At 43.3% G+C, this 17668-nt stretch overlaps 1 protein-coding gene across 8 annotated transcripts in view; it reads left to right on the forward strand.

Moving 5' to 3' along the window:
• The window catches only part of LOC118209781 (protein FAM222B-like), a 28687-nt gene continuing 11019 nt past the window's right edge, over positions 1-17668 (forward strand). The window contains exons 1-3 of one of the 8 annotated variants that reach the window (XM_035385407.1): positions 1-371; positions 6486-6590; positions 7007-7329. The gene's annotated coding sequence lies outside the window, so the exon portion shown is untranslated. Of the gene's footprint in view, positions 372-534; positions 2617-5604; positions 6166-6479; positions 6591-7006; positions 7330-17668 lie in introns of those variants that run through there. The other 7 variants (XM_035385408.1, XM_035385411.1, XM_035385409.1 and 4 more) reach the window with 7 other exon arrangements.

Consider the following 17668-nt stretch of genomic DNA (forward strand, 5'->3'; position numbering starts at 1 on the left):
GGGTTTGTGGTGTGCAAAACCCCGCTTTTATTTGTTTAAACGATGCTAGCATGGCCAGAGGCATTGGCTGTCTATTTTGGTATTATTTAACATCAAAATTTCATCCACGGGAGAGTTGTCCGGACAACATAACCCACCTACTTTCAGGATTCACTATTCTACCATTTGTAAAGGCTTTCCCATTGAACTGAAACGGGCCTTCCTCTGCCTCTCCCCCTTCTTACGCTGCATGACTGAGCATGCGCCAGAAGTTGGTGCCGCAGAAATCAGCGGTGATTCGGCAATGCATCGTTACTAAACCGAAAATATTGGTGTTTTTAGTGAATCATAACGATGTTTTAAACCATGCCTTTTGTTCGAGTTTGTGGAGAGTAAGTATGTGCACTCTACATGTGGTTCGTGGTATTATATTTGACATTTGGTCTCATAAAGTCTGAAGCCGGTAGCAGCAACAAAGAAGTCCCCTTTCATTGAGTGTACTGGTGGTAGCAAGCTAACAAACGTCGCTAAGGTAGATTTTTTTCAGCAAGCTTGTGACTGTGTTGGATATATTAAGGTAGCTAACTATGAGTAGGACGTAACGCTGTGCTAATCTGATCTTGTTGCCAAGTTAATTAGCTAGTAAGATAACCAAATGTGTCAAATGGTGTTACCAGGTGCTGGTACATAGTGCTAGTTTCTGAAAGCGCAAGCTGGGTTGGCTAAATTAGCAAAGTATATAGATAACGTTAGCTAGCTAGCTAATGCCACATTTTACGATGCAGCCTAAACTGATACTAGCTTCCTAACTTTGCTGTCCAGCGAACGTTAGAACTTAGCCCTGCATACTATAAAGTTGCGTTTCTTTGAACCGTTAATACGTTAAATTGAATATCAGTATTGCTTGTCGCATGTTTGTATTAACCCGCTGCTAATGTTAGCTTGCTAGTATTGTTAAGAGGTAGCTCGGAGTAGCAAGTATTCATTCCTAGGCAATGGCTACGAGTTTTGCCAGCTAAGGTTGCTGCCGTGCTTAAGTGAAAGGGCAGCATGCTAAGTGAAATATTTATTATCTTTTGACCCGAATTGGTTAAGGTTAGTCGTCTTAGCTTACACTAACACCTAATGTTAAGACGACTAAGCCAACACAACCTTGATAACCTTATCAAGACTACTGCTTGATAATGTTATACTATTTAGCGAGCATTTGGGCTCTAAAATTTGAAACTAAATTTTATAGTAGGTTATACATTTTTCGTTTAGGTAGACTAAGTGTTTGTTGTTATCTTTTGAGTCCCCTTAAGTTGCATTTGAATTTCAAATTGCGTTGACCTGTCTTCATTCGTATTATGAAAACTCACTACACCCAAACCACCATTCGCTGGTGTAATGTGGTTAAAGCATGTCAGACCCCTTCTTTTGCTTGTAAATGTATAGCTAACACACTTTTATAACCAGTTCTGACTGTATGTGCTTGAGCCTTCATAAGACGTTGGTAAGCCGCCTGTGTCCAATACAAATGGACAGTTGTCCTTGGCAGCTGCACTGTGACCACCACTAAATATATAAACGCAGCTCAGTTTTTGCTAATTCTTTTCTAAGTACTGTTTCCAGTCAACATATGCTACTAAATTACAAGATTTTTTTAAGAAACTAAGGAGTTAACCCTTGCAATAATGTTGGTCAGTCATACCGGAACAGAAGCGGTGACACTGGTTCTTCGGTGCAGGAGTCGGTGCGGTAACTTGCATAGGTAGTTTGGTCAGTAAGAATTGAGATAAATTTCACAATGAATGTTCTTTACAATTGGGTGGATGGTGATAATACTGTGTTATGGAACGGACAAACTTCATGTCGTAGCTAGGCTAGTATCGTGTGCATTTAGCACTGTAGTTATAACCTGTATGATACATTTGCATTCATACACGTGGTATTGATACAACACGCCAATGAGTTTAGTTACTTTAGCTAGAGAATGCTAATGTTTTAACGACGTTGCCATTTTGGCTAACGCCACTGTATAAAACAGGTTGCTGTTGCAGCTATTTTTTTTATTTCAGTAGCTAGCGAAGTACTAACGTCTGTCATTTTCCTGCTAGAATAATCAACTCAACTTGTTTTTCAAGTTAAGATGACTTTAGTTAGCAAATTGGTTAGCATAGTGATATTCCATCACAATTCTGTCGGGTAATTCCATTTTACTGTTTGTCACCATCATCCTGAGCATTCTTTAGCACAAATCTGAGTTGAAATGGGTCGGCAAGGTAACAAAGGAGTGACGTAGTTCTTTATCCGGCTCGTGACCTAAAGGCCGGAATCCCTACCTTTTTAACTCTGGTTTGGCTTTCTTATTGGTTATAGCGAGCCGGTTGAACGTTTCCTGTCTGATTCCGAGCCAATCGTGAAGATACCGGATTTTTTATGGGTTGGGTTTTCATATTCTGGGCGTGGTCTCAAACAGTGTGTTCCCAAAAGCAGGATGCAGCTGGTTCATTGAACGTTAACTAGCTAATGCGTTCCCTGACATTTTTCGAGTTGTTTACTTTACCATGCGATTTTGAAGGATGAGTTCAACGAAATGATTACATTCACTTTGGTCCCAATCCTGCTCCAGCATCAGCTTTTCACAGAGAGGAGGTAATTATTTGATACAAGTTCGTTGGGCAGTTGGCGCTAGCTAGCCTATCGGGAAACGAACCTGTGCGTTCCACTTCCATACTAGTTACACTTAGTTACGTTACTTTAGCTATGCGTGGGACGTCGGTCTGTCATTGAAGTTTGCTTGGCAGAAAGGCAGCATAAGAGCTATCCGTCTGGCTTTTTCATTCGTGTCGTTAGTGAGGTGATTGAGCTGAAGTGTTGCTGCCTAGTTAATGTTAAGTTTGCAGTTAGATTTTAGTAGTGTTATGAAGCAGTAGGTGCCAAACTTGCCTAGACTACTAAAAATACTTAGTTGCTGATTAATATTACACGTGTAGTAATATTTCCTAATGTTTCCTAGCTATTTATATGTAGTCATTTTGGTGTCTGTATATAAATTAACTTGCATGAATTTTTTTTAGTGTAAATTACGTGAATTGGTTAAAAGTTAGTTTGATTTGAGAGCAGATTGACTCACTTTCCACTCAATGAATTTCATAACACACTTGCTCATTAACGCGCTTTCAACTGTAATGTCGCTTTTGTCTTGTCGATTTCGTAACATAACATAATGACGAGAACAGACCATTCAGCCCAACAATGCTCGCCATTTTCCAGACTAAATCAGTGCTACTTTACATTGTCAATTTCTCAGTTTATAGTCTACTTTGCTTTGTAGTGGGTGATACTTAGGATAGCGTCTAATGTATCACTTCTAAACACAAAGTTCACATAAACATGACACTGCTGACCAGAGTTTAGATTTTAAGATTGTCGTATTATTTTTTTTAATGACGACTGTGAATGTGTTGTTGGGTAGACATTTATTTTTAACTTTAAGTGCTTTTCTTTACAGAAAGCCACCACATGAATTGCCATTACCTCTGCAGAACATGCCACATTTTTAATGTGACTGCAGTATATTACTGAGTCAGAGAATTGATGATGATAGTCACCTCCCAATTTCTGTCTTGTAAGTGTATATTAGGGGACAGCTTGTACATTTGGTAAGATAGGAAGTCTATGGCTCCACATTAACTCTTAAGAGTTTTAATAAATGCTGCTGGGTGGCCTAAGAGGGCTATTAAAATATTAGCCTACAGCAGATTAAATGGAGTATTTCTCTCCAGTCTCACATACACAGTAGCCTGTTGCCTGTTGTTATTGGTGGTGGGTCCTGTCTTTTTGTGCAGTGTCAGAACTGCATAAGCTAGCTTTGGCCAGACTTGTCCCCACATTGCTCCTGCACTTGTTGCTCCATGAGGCCGTTTTGGGTTCATAAAATGCCAGAGGACATGACCCAAGCAGTCGGTTGTTTTCTGTTTCAAGATTTAAAGGCACACATGAAATAACAATTGAATGTTGAACCTGGTTTTGAGGGAGCCATTCATGAAGGCATTTGTACTTTTCAAGGCAGTGATGTTGAACTGCCTTGATGTGCTAGTGAGAGATGCTGAATCACACAGCAATGCCATTTTACCTCAGCCTTGCTTCAGCTGTATATAAGGTGTGGCTTGGGTTTATGTCATGGTTGCATTCATGACCCAGCATATCCTCCCTGAAGCAGGGATTGTTTTTCTTTCAGCCTGTTCTCTGATATCATACTCTGTGCAATGGCATGCCAAGCAGATTTAACCAGCAGATTTTAATGTTTTTTGTGTTTTCAGCGAAAAATCCAGAAGTACATTGGAATATACATCCAGTGTCACCTGTAAGGGCGTAGTATAAATGAGACTCTTATATATATGAACTGTATGAATGAGATTTTGAACATGGAGGCCCAGTAGACGCATAACTAGCTTCTCCATCCTGATTGAGTGCCTGCCCACCCAGTTGCATGTCCATCCGCCTAATCCATTGGCCTATTAGTACTCCGCTCGAGCTGTGGAATGGGTGCTAGGAAAGAGACCGCAGGGATGAGTGTCAGAGCAGAAGGTGTTATGTCATTCCTGATTCCTTCAGAATGGTGGGAATATGCGTTCTCTTGTGGCTTCTCTGAAGGCATTTTATGCTTGCATCACTTCCAGAAAGGTACTTCCTTTGCTGGTCCTGGCACCTTTTATTTAGTTTCTTACTGAGGAGCGAGAAAGCAAGCATTCTTTGACATTTTTATTTTACACCAGCAACTTGCTTTTGCTAACCATGTTGACGTCTGTACTGTTGCTTTTTCCGGCTATTCACAAGCTTCTGGGTTACTGGGTATTTATGCATGCGCATTTTCCTCAGGAGTGAGCAATGAGTCCCTTGTTCTTTAGTACAGTGGGAAACATAGATGTTTGAGACCTCCCAGTGGGGCTGATGTATGTTCCTCCAGAGTAGTCTCACGGCAGAACAAAGGAGAAAGTGGCTATTGTCACGCGTGGGGGGTGGGGTGGAGCCTCCTGTGTTTATGGCAGGAGATAAGGAGGCCAAATGGCCCGGGAGCCAGCTCCTCGGCCCTGCTTAACCAGTGGCGTCTCCGTCAGTGTAATTCACACTGAGCCACTGGAGCTCCTGCAGTGTGTTGGGTCTGCGACTTTGCCAAGTCCGGGGGTGTGACACAGGAAGGCTGCTTTTAAGGCCACCCTGGAAGAGGGCTTTGCAGAGCGGGTCTGGTGAGGCCTTCCCGCCCAGGTAGGCCCCAGGAGCCGCAGGGCTCCCACTCAAAGACTTTGTGCTGATCCAGAGATGGAGGGAGCAGGCCACTGCTGCTGTCATCCCTGCCATGAACTCCAGTCTAAAAACTAAGCTAGCTGAAGATAGTTAAGTGTGTTGCCTAGATTTAAGCCAGTTGGAGATTTAACGAGTTGTACGGTGTAGAATGTAAGTCAAAGTGGCAACCCCCCCCCCCTCTTTAAGGAATTTTCTTCCCTTTTTTATATGGACAAAAAAGGACAAATGGACAGACATTGTCTGAGAGTGGGCCTACTATTGATCTCCCAAGCTGTGAGAGCCGTGACCTTTTAGAGGAGTTAAACGCGATCTGTAGAAGAGCAGCTCCTCCACACATGCCTCTGCCCAAAGCCTCTGCCCACTGCTTCCGCTCACAGCCTCAACCCACTGCCTCTGCCACAGCTTCTGCCCACAGCCTCTGCCCACTGCTTCTGCCCAAAGCCTCTGCCCACTGCCTCTGCCCAAAGCCTCTACCCACTGCTTATGCCCAAAGCCTCTGCCCAAAGCCTCTGCCCAAAGCCTGTGCCCACAGCCTATGCCCACTGCTTTTGCCCAACGCCTCTGCCCACTGCCTCTGCCCAAAGCCTCTGCCCACTGCTTCTGCCCAAAGCCTCTGCCCACTGCCCACAGCCTCTGCCCACTGCCTCTACTCAAAGCCTCTGCCCACAGCCTCTGCCCACAGCCTCTGCCCACTGCCTCTGCCCAAAGCCTCTGCCCACAGCCTCTACCCAAAGCCTCTCCCCACTGCCTCTGCCCACAGCCTCTGCCCACTGCCTCTGCGTGCTGTGATGTCTGACTCCTGAGTGGCATAATGTTTCTTTCCGGAAGCTGTCTGCGGCTGACGCAAAGTTGATAAATGTTGGGGGCTAAATGATGACTGTTGAATCTAATTAGGTAAATTCACTGTCACTGATAAACATTTAATTGTACTTATTGGCTTATAGGTGCTTTACTGTACACATAATTGGCTGTGGTTGCTTGGTAAATTGAGGTGACACAGTTTGAACCTTTTTGTGGCACCAATGCAGATCGAAATGAAGTGTCAGAAGGTGCTTGCACTTGTTTCAGCCTGTGTTAGTTATATGAAAAGGTAGCTTAAGGTTTAAGCATCATGTTCTAGCCAGGGTAATGAATGCTTGTTATGGCAGTTGACTGCATAAATGCTGAATGATGGCTTACATCTTTCCTCTTGTGAAAACATGCTGCTTCTCCAGCTGTGTGGTTGTGGATCAAGAGAAAATGAAAATAAAGCCTGCTTTTCAGAGTGCCTAGCATCCCATCCAAAGCGAAAAATGAAGGCATCGGACTCTGCTATTAAGGTGAGAAAAAGATGAATGAATATATGGCTGATGCCGTTTCATTTATTAAGGTTATGATAGTAGATGCGTTAAACTTGGACAACCAGCTAGCAAAATATAGCTTAGTAGAAGATCTTTTGTTCAAAAACAGTACTGCTATAAAATTATTTAATAACCTAGTTATATTTTTTGACAACCCTGTTACTTTCATTTGGCATCACAGTTGCAGAACACTTCACTGGTGCTTCATGATACTAGAGTTAAATTTGGAAATTGGATAGGCTAAATGTAAGAAATTCCCCCGACCTAATTCATAATTGGGTACTGTGACCTTGACAACCAGCTGCTTGGGTGCACATGCCCTTCCTGGGCGACTGTCTTTGTAATCTCATCAGTAGCAATGAAGCGGAATTGAAACCTGGCGCCTTTGCTTACAGGTGCAAGCCACCGGTCTCCTGCATGTCTTTGCTGGTAACGCTAACTTGCCTGCTACCTTTCAAGTGGAAAATGGTAAAACTGTGCATGATCTAATTGGAGGGTCACTCTTGCGTGGTGATATGAGCGGGTGGGGGCTCTGGAACCTTCCCTCCCTGGGTGTGCTTTGGCCAACTGCACGTCCCTCTCCCTCAGGCCCAGAACTCACATCGCTTCTCCACCACCGTGCCGGAATCCGTGCTCCCGCTTTGTTTTGCTTCCTCCACTGCCACCTGACCCGTGCCGGGACACAAGTGCCCGTGCCGATTTTAGCTACTGCTCTAGGGTAGGTACCAAAAGGTACTATCCGTGCTGCAATTCGATAGTGCAGACCATTGATTGGTCAATGGAAATCTTCACAAATACGTCATCCCATGTTCAGTTTGTTCACCGGTAGCAACCGCCATTTTTAAATGCCACAACAGCAAGAGAGAGTAACGTTAACTAGCGAATTCTACAGTCAATATCTGGGACTAAATGTTGAATAAATACACAACCTTACCTTTGGTTTTACGCGTAGAGATATTCCTTTTGAGACTGAGTGGTCATATATTGTCTTGGACAATCTGTTTGTGAAATATACGCGCGTTTATGATGCATGGGTACCTCCATAAATAACAAGCTGTGCGTAATACCACGTGTTGTTTACGGCATTGTCGCCCTTTTTAGTACAATCTGGTTTGATTGACAATTCATTTATTCAGTAGGTGAGAGTATAAGCTTTCTAACGATGTGTAACCTATCTAATTTTGCGTTTGGAATAGTGTTTTATAGGTCAGTGTAACCAAAAATTTCCTTATCGCATTCACTTACGCATTCACTCTGGGGTAGCAGTAAAAGACGTAAGACGTAATGTAATATTACTGCTCAAATATTTCGGTTATATACGTTATTTTTTTATATTGAGTGTCTTTAAATAGGTCAGTGGTATTATATAATATGGATATTTCACACTGTAATGTTAGCGTTAGTTAGTAGTGTAATAGTTTTTGTGATGCATGCAACAGTGATGAGGAGGGCTGGAACATTGGCAAAACGTGGTGGACGGTGGAAACTGTTTTCATGTCGTCCCATCCCCATACAAGAAAACATACAAGAGTACATAGTATAGAAATACATACAAGAGTTAATTATTACACATTTAGGATCTACAGGTCGTCTGACTGGACCTTTAAAGGAGAGAACACTGGATTGCATACCCTGCTTGACGCTTTTGTTTTTTACCGGAAATTGACGTTTGATTTTGGTTTACGCATTTGCATATGCTAGTTGTGTGTTCGTAAGCCTGGTTTAAAAGGTGGGTGCTTCAGTGCAGTGGTAGTTTCAGTCCATGATGGTGCAGGGCATTCCAGGATAGCATCGCATTTCAGCGACTCTGTCCATGTCAGCTTTCTGTGATTGAGAGCTGACTGCGAAACCCAAATGGATGCCTAGTGTAACTCAACTGTTCCAGTGCTAGGAAACTTCCTGGAAACACAGGTGATTCAAGCAGCTATTCTGTGGGGGAGAGGGGGTTCCCTCTTCCCTTCTCTTATCGGTGCATTGAATTTCAGATAGAAAAGATGTGTGTAATGTGCTCAGTGAGGAAAGCATATAAAGATTTTAAAATACTTTTCGTGGAAGCTAATATACAAAGCTGAGACTTGCTAACTTGCTAACATTTAGCTGCAGTAGAGCTTTTTAAAATAAGCAATCTTGTGATTCTCATTGAAATTCAGTGCATGCATGTCGTTCATTAGGTTAATTTAGGTAGTGTAGCTCACTTTGTGCTTAGCAGTCCTTGCGAGCACCTATGGGTTTCAGGGCTGTTTCTAGCTTCCTAGGAGTGATAACCACATTCTGATTGGGTTTCGCAACCTGAGAGAGACCGATAGCAGCCAATGAGAGCCAGTAAATACAGTAATATGCTCCGGACAGACGCCTGTTTTCTGTGAGCAGCTTGCTGTGGAAGAAGAGGCCATGGAAAGGCCGGTTGAAGATCAGGGATTCGCTTTACTGTGGGTGGATTGGGCCTGTTTAGAAAAGAGCAATGTCATGTTAAATTTGGTGCATCTTTTGTGCAATTTGAGTTAACTGTTCAGAACAGCACCCAAACACTGACATGTCAATTTTAATAATGTAAATTTGGCTAACGCAAGATTAGTTGAATGAGTTTGCTTTGGACTGAACGAGGGCCGGTTGTGTGACTCATATTCTGGGGAATGTGGGGAGGAAAGGCCACTGCAGGCATGTTAGAGGTGAGCTCTTCAGAAGTAGTGCTTTTCTCATAACACACGGGTCGCAGTGCTAAGTGGCCCTGGTGGGCCGTGGCTTTCGTCATGCATTGCTTGTTGTGGCTGTTGTCTGCAGGTTTTAACTGCATGTTCAGGTGCACTGAGCTTTTTAAATTTTTAAAAATGTATTTATTGTATTTTGTGCACCACCACTTATTTGACCGCTTTATTAAGTATAGTGTTTCTGTTCGATTACGCAGTGGGCCTGCCCAGGCAGTTTGGGTTCTGAATGTGTTGCTATGGTTTTATGCCCTAGACCATTTAAAACTATTAAACCCTTCCGTTTTTAGTCCCCAGTGATGGATTCTAAAAATAGAAAAGGTTAAGAAGTGCTTTCCAGAAAAATCAAAGCGTAGTGTTGTCTATCCTCATCTGACGCCTGCTTCCTGAGCAAATGTTTATTTAAATGGACAGTTCTAGAAAATCAGTCCAGTAGCCTTTATAAAGCTTGAGGGCGTGACTTTATCTTGAGTGCTTGACTTGTGGAGTACTCATCCCCACCGTTAGCGGTGAGGCTGCAGGGGAGTTGTGGAGTACTCATCCCCACTGTTAGCGGTGAGGCTGCAGGGGAGTTGTGGAGTACTCATCCCCACCGTTAGCTGTGAGGCTGCAGGGGAGTTGTGGAGTACTCATCCCCACCATTAGCGGTGAGGCTGCAGGGGAGTTGTGGAGTACTCATCCCCACCGTTAGCTGTAAGGCTGCATGGGAGTTGTGGAGTACTCATCCCCACCATTAGTTGTGAGGCTGCGGGGGAGTTGTGGAGTACTCATCCCCAGTGTTAGCTGTGAGGCTGCAGGGGAGTTGTGGAGTACTCATCCCCACCGTTAGCTGTGAGGCTGCAGGGGAGTTGTGGAGTACTCATCCCCAGTGTTAGCTGTGAGGATGCAGGGAGCAGTGCATGTTTTCTTTGACAGAGAGTCACAGTACAGAAAGCACTGAATGCTGACCTCTCATTCAGAGGCTTAAGCAGCTATGTTCAGGACAGTGGTGATCAGGGATGCATTGTTGAAAAGGCTTCAGTGTCATTTGGGTCGTTTAAGCATGGTCAAACGCACAGGCTGAGTAAACGTGAGAGATGCTCGGCTAAGCAAGACTTGTTTGTAATGTTTGTGTGTTCATGTGAAGTGACAGAATTAAATTTTAAATCAGCATTTTGCAAAGAGACCAGAGGAATTACAGCATCGTTAATAATGCAGGGTGTAATTAAAAAAGTAGTGCTTCCCTCGTGGTAGATCAGCAGGCTACATGCTGAAAGTCCCTTTTGGCAGTACTGCTGCTACAGCAAGCATCTCACCAACACTACTACTTTCCTCCTTTTTAGCTGTATTGGCCTAGATATTTTCTAGATGAGTTTCGCGCGGAAGTATTGCAACCAACCACATGGGAGTAACTACTCGAGTAAGTGCTCAAGGGAGTGGATATGTTCATTGCTATCGTAACCATTAGCTGCGTCTCTTCTCATTGCTTTGATGTGAACGGGTCAGTTTTAGAATGTTGTAAACAATGAATTTCGTGAAGTCAGCATTTGCAGCGATCTTTGGTCTGAACTGGGCTTCAAATTGCATGGAATGCAAAGCAATCTTCAGGGATAAAGAATATAACGTGTTCAGCCATCCATCGTGGTCCGGTGAACACCATAAACAGGCAGGACATCCACGCTATCAACAGCAACAAAGATCTCCTGGTTGAATGATAGAATAATGATTAGAGCCCGACCGATGCCAAATTTTTGGGTCCAATGCTGATCCCGATTTTGGAGAGTCCAAGCCCACCGATTACCGATGTTTTGACCGATATTTTGTCAAACCATGCAACATTTTCAAATCAATTTGAAAAACTTATATTTTATGAAAGTTTCTATATTTAAGAACATTTAACTTAAGCAAACAAATAGAAATAAAAATAAACACACAGAGAACTTTTTAGATAAAAAAATGTAAAAGATGATATTAAATTAAATATATATATTAACACCATCTTTAAGTGTGTGAAATCAAAATAACTCCACATCTTGCTTTTACTCCTTTCTTTTCCAGCCATCTATAAAAAATTAATAAAAAAAAAAAATCAGTTTTCCAGTTTCAAACATAAATTTTTATGAATATTATTATTGTTGTTATTCATTTGTTATTATTCTTTCTTAGTATCTATTCTCAGTAAATGAATTATATTTTCTTATTTTATTCCTACTACACGATCTCAAAGAGTAAGACTTTACCTAGCGAGCTTCCCTGTCCATAAGAATTCGGTGATGAAAATAACTACAATGCGCTCTGACCCGTGACTAGATGACACACTCGCTCGCAATAACGCATTAGCTATTGACACAGCCTCATTATTTCTTATTATATATTCTCAGTAAGTTAAATGAATTATATTTTATTTCTACTACATGATCTCAAAGAGTAAGACATTATCTAGCGGAGCTAATGAGTGAATCAAGTGTAACGTTAGATGAAATTAAATTGACTGGATGAAATACGTGAAAAAAACTACAATGCGCTTTCGTGCAGGTTACCCGCGCTAACTGTTGGTTGATTCACTTCTCCAACAGCAATTCTTCTCTCATGTTATCACGACGAAGCTAGATAACATGGCTTAAAATGGTCCATGTTAGAAGTGTTTTATCGGCGTTTTTTACTGTCTGGTTAGCTTGCTCCGATGACGCGTGACTGGATGACACACTCGCTTGCAATAACGCGTTGGCTATTGACACAGCATCATATAGTAGCTAATATCATTATCTCAGATAAAAAAACAAATGTGTGATGCATTCAATCACCATTTTATTTTGTCTGGTTATTTATTTGAGAATACAGCGATGTCCTCTGGAAATGTAGATCCTACGCTGCTTATGTGCTCACTGCCACTTCATAAAGGCTTGCTAGCCAGCTAGCTTGCTAAAGTGAACCAAATAAGTTAGCTAGCTCGCTCGCTTGATAATGAGGATTGATAAACATAGTGGTCGTATAAACGCATTTAATTAAAAACTTTCACTAAATATACATACCTTTATTGCGGCAGTCGAATCTGTGCAGACAGGTCTTGCAGTGGAGAATATTGGATGAGGCACGAGTGACAAACGTCTTATTACAGAAGTAGCGCGTCAGCTGCTGCAGTTCACACTTGTATGAGAGCTCCCTCTACTGGATAATTCTAGTAAATAGCAATTACAGCGTTCGAACAGACCAGTACACATAAATAATCAATGTTTTTTGTTTTGTTTATTATACTTATTTAAAAATCGGGACACACCGGCTGCATAACTGCCGATCACGATGTCGTCAAAAAAAATCAAGTAATGGCCCATATATCGGCCAAACCGATATATCGGTCGGGCTCTAGTTATCCAATCCAATCCAATTTTATTTGTTAAGCACTTTAAAACAGCCATGGCTGACCAAAGTGCTGTACAGACAAATAAATACATTGCAAAATAAACACACAATTGGAGAAATAAATAGGAAAAAATAAAATAAAATAAATAGGATAAAATGAGGAATAAAATAAAGGATAAAATAAGATAAGATAAGAAAATAAAATGAAGTCACTGTCTTACTAGGAGTCAAAAGCCAAGGAGAAGAGGTGGCTTTTGACGAGGGATTTAAAAACAGACAGAGAGGAGGCCTGTCTGATGTGCTGAGGCAGGCCGTTCCATAGTGTTGGAGCTGCAACAGCGAAGGCGCGGTCCCCTCTGAGCTTCCGCTTAGTTTTAGGCACTCTCAGGAGCAGCTGATCAGCTGACCGGAGAGAGCGAGTAGGTGTGTAGGGGTGTAGAAGCTCAGAGAGGTACGGCGAGGCAAGACCACTCAGGGATTTAAAAGCAAATAAAATAATTTTAAAATGAATCCTGAAGTGTATGGGCAGCCAGTGGAGTGAGGCTAAAATGGGGGAAATGTGCTCATGCTTGCGTGTGCCGGTTAAAAGACGTGCCGCAGCATTCTGAACCATCTGGAGACGGGAGATGGAGGAAGTTATGATAGGAAGTTGCATTTCATGGACAAAATTACAATTGGAGATCTACATATTATTCTCTTAAAAACCTATCATACTATTCTGGAGTAAAGGAAACATATGCATTTTCATTTTGAAGCGCATTTGCATTGTGGTAAACTAAAAACTTATGATGAAGGAAATAAATTAATACAAAAAAATATTTTTGGTCAGAGGTTAATCTATTTGGGCAGGCTTCCCAAATATAGTGAATGTATGGGTGACACTGTGCTAATGTATTTCTTATTAAATGGGCCTGTTCGTAATTTTAGATTTTTTTTTGTAGGATATTTTCTGACAGATCTCAAGAGGGCACTGTAATCTACATGTAGCTGTGTAGACATAGACCTGTTTGAACTTAGCTGAGATGTGTAGTTGCAGACTTGTAGCTTTGTTGTCTTGGCACAGCTCGTAACAGTGATGAGTGGCTGCTGTGTCTGTGCTTGGATGGTTTGCCTGTGACTGCACAACCAAAGCTGGGTGGGCGTGACCTTTCCCAGGTCCCTGCGGGGTGAGCCTTACGCCGCTTTGACATCGCAGATCGGCTTCAGTCATCTCCCACTCAGCACAGCTTCTGGACATCGGTGAACTTTCATACTAGGTTACTACATGTGGGGCCTCATTTATAGAAATTCACGTCAAAGCAGTGGTTTATAAAATTTCAACATGACGTATGCACGCAAGTTCATTTTATAAATGAGCCACCTGCAGTTTCTATAGCCTAATGCGCAAATGAATAAAGCACTTTCTCGTGGATGTAATTTGCCACAACTCGGCATTTATTAATCACAATAATAGGGAAATGATTGTTTATAGGAAATCCCTGTTTATTTCTTAACACAAATACTATTCAAACGGCTAATACCTGTTGCCTAAAACAACATAAATTACTTGCGCGGTTTAGTTTGTTTAACTTCTTTCAGCATCCAATTTTATCAAAATCTTCAGAACAGAAGGGAAACATAGCCTGCCATGGGAACATTATTTAGCCTAAATTGTTAGCTGACCAGTAACGTTAGTGCGGGAAATGAACTTTGCGGGCACAAACATGATTCGCCACATGAAATTAAAGCCTGTATATTAATTACAAAATGTTAATTACAAAACGCGGGATCCAAAACTAATATTCAAATGCTCAAATTTATATTCGAACTTTAAAAAATAAAAAAAAAATAAAAAAAATAAACATTTTTGAATAGTTTTCGAACTTAGAATATTTTTTGACAGCCCTAACGCTCAGCTGCTCTTGTCTCGGGAAACGGAGGAACGTCCTGAGACTCGGTCCAACACGGGGGGGAGCCCTGGACCGCCAATCCGGGACCGCCGAGGTTAACGGAGTGGAAGACATGAATTGTGTTGGAAAATGTTTACTGTGAGGCTAGAAAGCACAGCACAGCTGGGTTAGCCTCGGGTGGCCTGGCTGTGCGTAGGGATGGACTGCATGTGACTTGTGAAGGAAGAGAGCGCTCTGTGTGTGTGTGCACATGTAGCCTGTGTGTGTGCGTGCACATGTAGCCTGTGTGTGTGTGTCTGCACATGTAGCCTGTGTGTGTGTGTGTGTGCACATGTAGCCTGTGTGTGTGTGTGTGTGTGTGCACATGTAGCCTGTGTGTGTGTGTGTCTGCACATGTAGCCTGTGTGTGTGTGTGTGTGTGTGCACATGTAGCCTGTGTGTGTGTGTGTGTGTGTGTGTGCACATGTAGCCTGTGTGTGTGTGTGTGTGTGTGCACATGTAGCCTGTGTGTGTGTGTGTCTGCACATGTAGCCTGTGTGTGTGTGTGCGCACATGTAGCCTGTGTGTGTGTGTGCGCACATGTAGCCTGTGTGTGTGTGTGTGCACATGTAGCCTGTGTGTGTGTGTGCACATGTAGCCTGTGTGTGTGTGTGTGTGCACATGTAGCCTGTGTGTGTGTGTGTGTGTGTGCACATGTAGCCTGTGTGTGTGTGTGCACATGTAGCCTGTGTGTGTGTGTGTGTGTGTGTGTCTGCACATGTACCCTGTGTCTGTGTGTGTGTGCGCACATGTAGCCTGTGTGTGTGTCTGCACATGTAGCCTGTGTGTGTGTGTGCGCGCACATGTAGCCTGTGTGTGTGTGTCTGCACATGTAGCCTGTGTGTGTGTGTGTGTCTGCACATGTAGCCTGTGTGTGTGTGTGCACATGTAGCCTATGTGTGTCTCTGCACATGTAGCCTGTGTGTGTGTCTGCACATGTAGCCTGTGTGTGTGTGTGCTCACACATGTAGCCTGTGTGTGTGTGTCTGCACATGTAGCCTGTGTGTGTGTGTGCACATGTAGTCTATGTGTGTCTCTGCACATGTAGCCTGTGTGTGTGTGCGCACATGTAGCCTGTGTGTGTGTGTGCACATGTAGCCTATGTGTGTGTGTGTGTGTCTGCACATGTAGCCTGTGTGTGTGTGTGTGTGTGTGTGTCTGCACATGTAGCCTGTGTGTGTGTGTGTGTGTGCACATGTAGCCTATGTGTGTCTCTGCACATGTAGCCTGTGTGTGTGTCTCTGCACATGTAGCCTGTGTGTGTGTGTGTGTGTGCACATGTAGCCTGTGTGTGTGTCTCTGCACATGTAGCCTGTGTGTGTGTCTTCACATGTAGCCTGTGTGTGTGTGTGCACATGTAGCCTGTGTGTGTGTGTGCACATGTAGCCTGTATGTGTGTGTGTACGTGCACATGTAGCCTGTGTGTGTGTGTGTGTGTGTGCACATGTAGCCTGTGTGTGCGTGTGTGTGTTTGCACATGTAGCCTGTGTGTGTGTGCACATGCAGCCTGTGTGTGTCCACGCACATGTAGCCTGTGTGTGTGTGTGTGTGTGTGTGTGTGTGTATGTGTGCACATGTAGCCTGTGTGTGTGTGTGTGTGCACATGTAGCCTGTATGTGTCCGCGCACATGTAGCCTGTGTGTGTGCCCCGGCCCTGCCGCGCCGCCCCCCTCCCCTTCCCCGGCCCGCCGTGCCGCCCCCCTCCCCTTCCCCGGCCCGCCGTGCCGCCCCCTCCCTCGGCCCGGGGAAGGGTTTGTGTTTGTAACTGGCTGGGGTGTGACAGCACACACGCACACACACAGCCATCGAGGCTGCTGAGGTCAGCTTTTCAGGCTTCACTGTGTGTGAGTCCCGCGTTACGTTTTTGTCCCCGAGCTTTAGAGGAATTTACTTGCAGTGCAGTAGTAATTCTTGGCTGCAGGAAGTAATCCCTCTCCCCCCACATTAGTGGGGCAGAAGGTGCTTAGCCACAGGGAGATTTAAGAGTGGATACATTTTCACCCAGAGTGTAAATCAACCCATGATTTATCACCCAGCCACCGTTCTGAATTGTCATCGCAACCCGTAATTTTATACTGCAGCCGTTGCTCATTTGTGTGTTAGCATCCTGTATGGCTGTCGTAGTGTATGCCTGGGCTGTTCTCTGTTTAGTGTGTGTGCGGGGGAGGATGGGTACTTGGAAAATGTGAAAGGATATTGAAATGCAAATTTCACAGTGGATGTTGGAATTTCTCAAAAATCCTGTTCAGTTTTGGTGAATCACCGATGCAAAATCAGATTAGCTTGAGGATTTACAAATCATTTAGAACCTTGTCAAGAATAATTATATCCTATAATAATCGCACTATTCTTCTCTCAAAGAAATGGTACCATTTAAATTTTGTTAGCATAGAATTCTCCACTGAGCCCTATGATATACACACATTTGTGTTCTGCGCTGTGGTTTGATTTTGGCCGAGTTTGCCTTCCTAACAAATTTACTCCCAGCTTGACTGAGGAAGCAAGAGCGATAAGGTGAGGTGGATGGGGTAATGGGATGAACACACGGATTGCACCCATTGCTCATGGGAGATGTAGTATCATGTAGTGTAATCTCGGATGGACTTAATTATGTCAGATGCCTTTTGTGAACCACAATAATTGTTTTAAAGAAGAAACTGCTACCGAAAGTTCACCCGCCAGAGTGGCTAGTAAGAGCGACGCAGTTATACGCCAACTCGCAAATTCTACCCAAATTTGGCGGGTGCTGGGTGTTAATGCCAAATTCTGGTTATTTCCTTGTGCTCTGTCTGAGTAGGGTTTCAAACTCCATTTGCCTGTTCATCTTTTTCTGTACCTTTCTGGCAAAGCTGAGCTGTTTGGGGGCTTCAGTTAAGGCACTTCAGTACCTAAACTGTGGGGTGCTTTTCTCTCTTGGCGGTGTTGAAGCAACAAACATCAGCTGCATGAATTCTCTCAGCAGTTAATGGTTGCTAAAGGGAAACTTTAACCCTGTCCACATTTGCATGTGCAAGTTTCTTTCCTGTATGTGTGATCGCTTTCTCTGGGAATTTCACTGTCCCATCTGTTCTGATCAGCTTTGCTT

The sequence above is a fragment of the Anguilla anguilla genome, chromosome 12, assembly GCF_013347855.1.
Source record: "Anguilla anguilla isolate fAngAng1 chromosome 12, fAngAng1.pri, whole genome shotgun sequence".
NCBI lineage: Eukaryota > Metazoa > Chordata > Actinopteri > Anguilliformes > Anguillidae > Anguilla > Anguilla anguilla.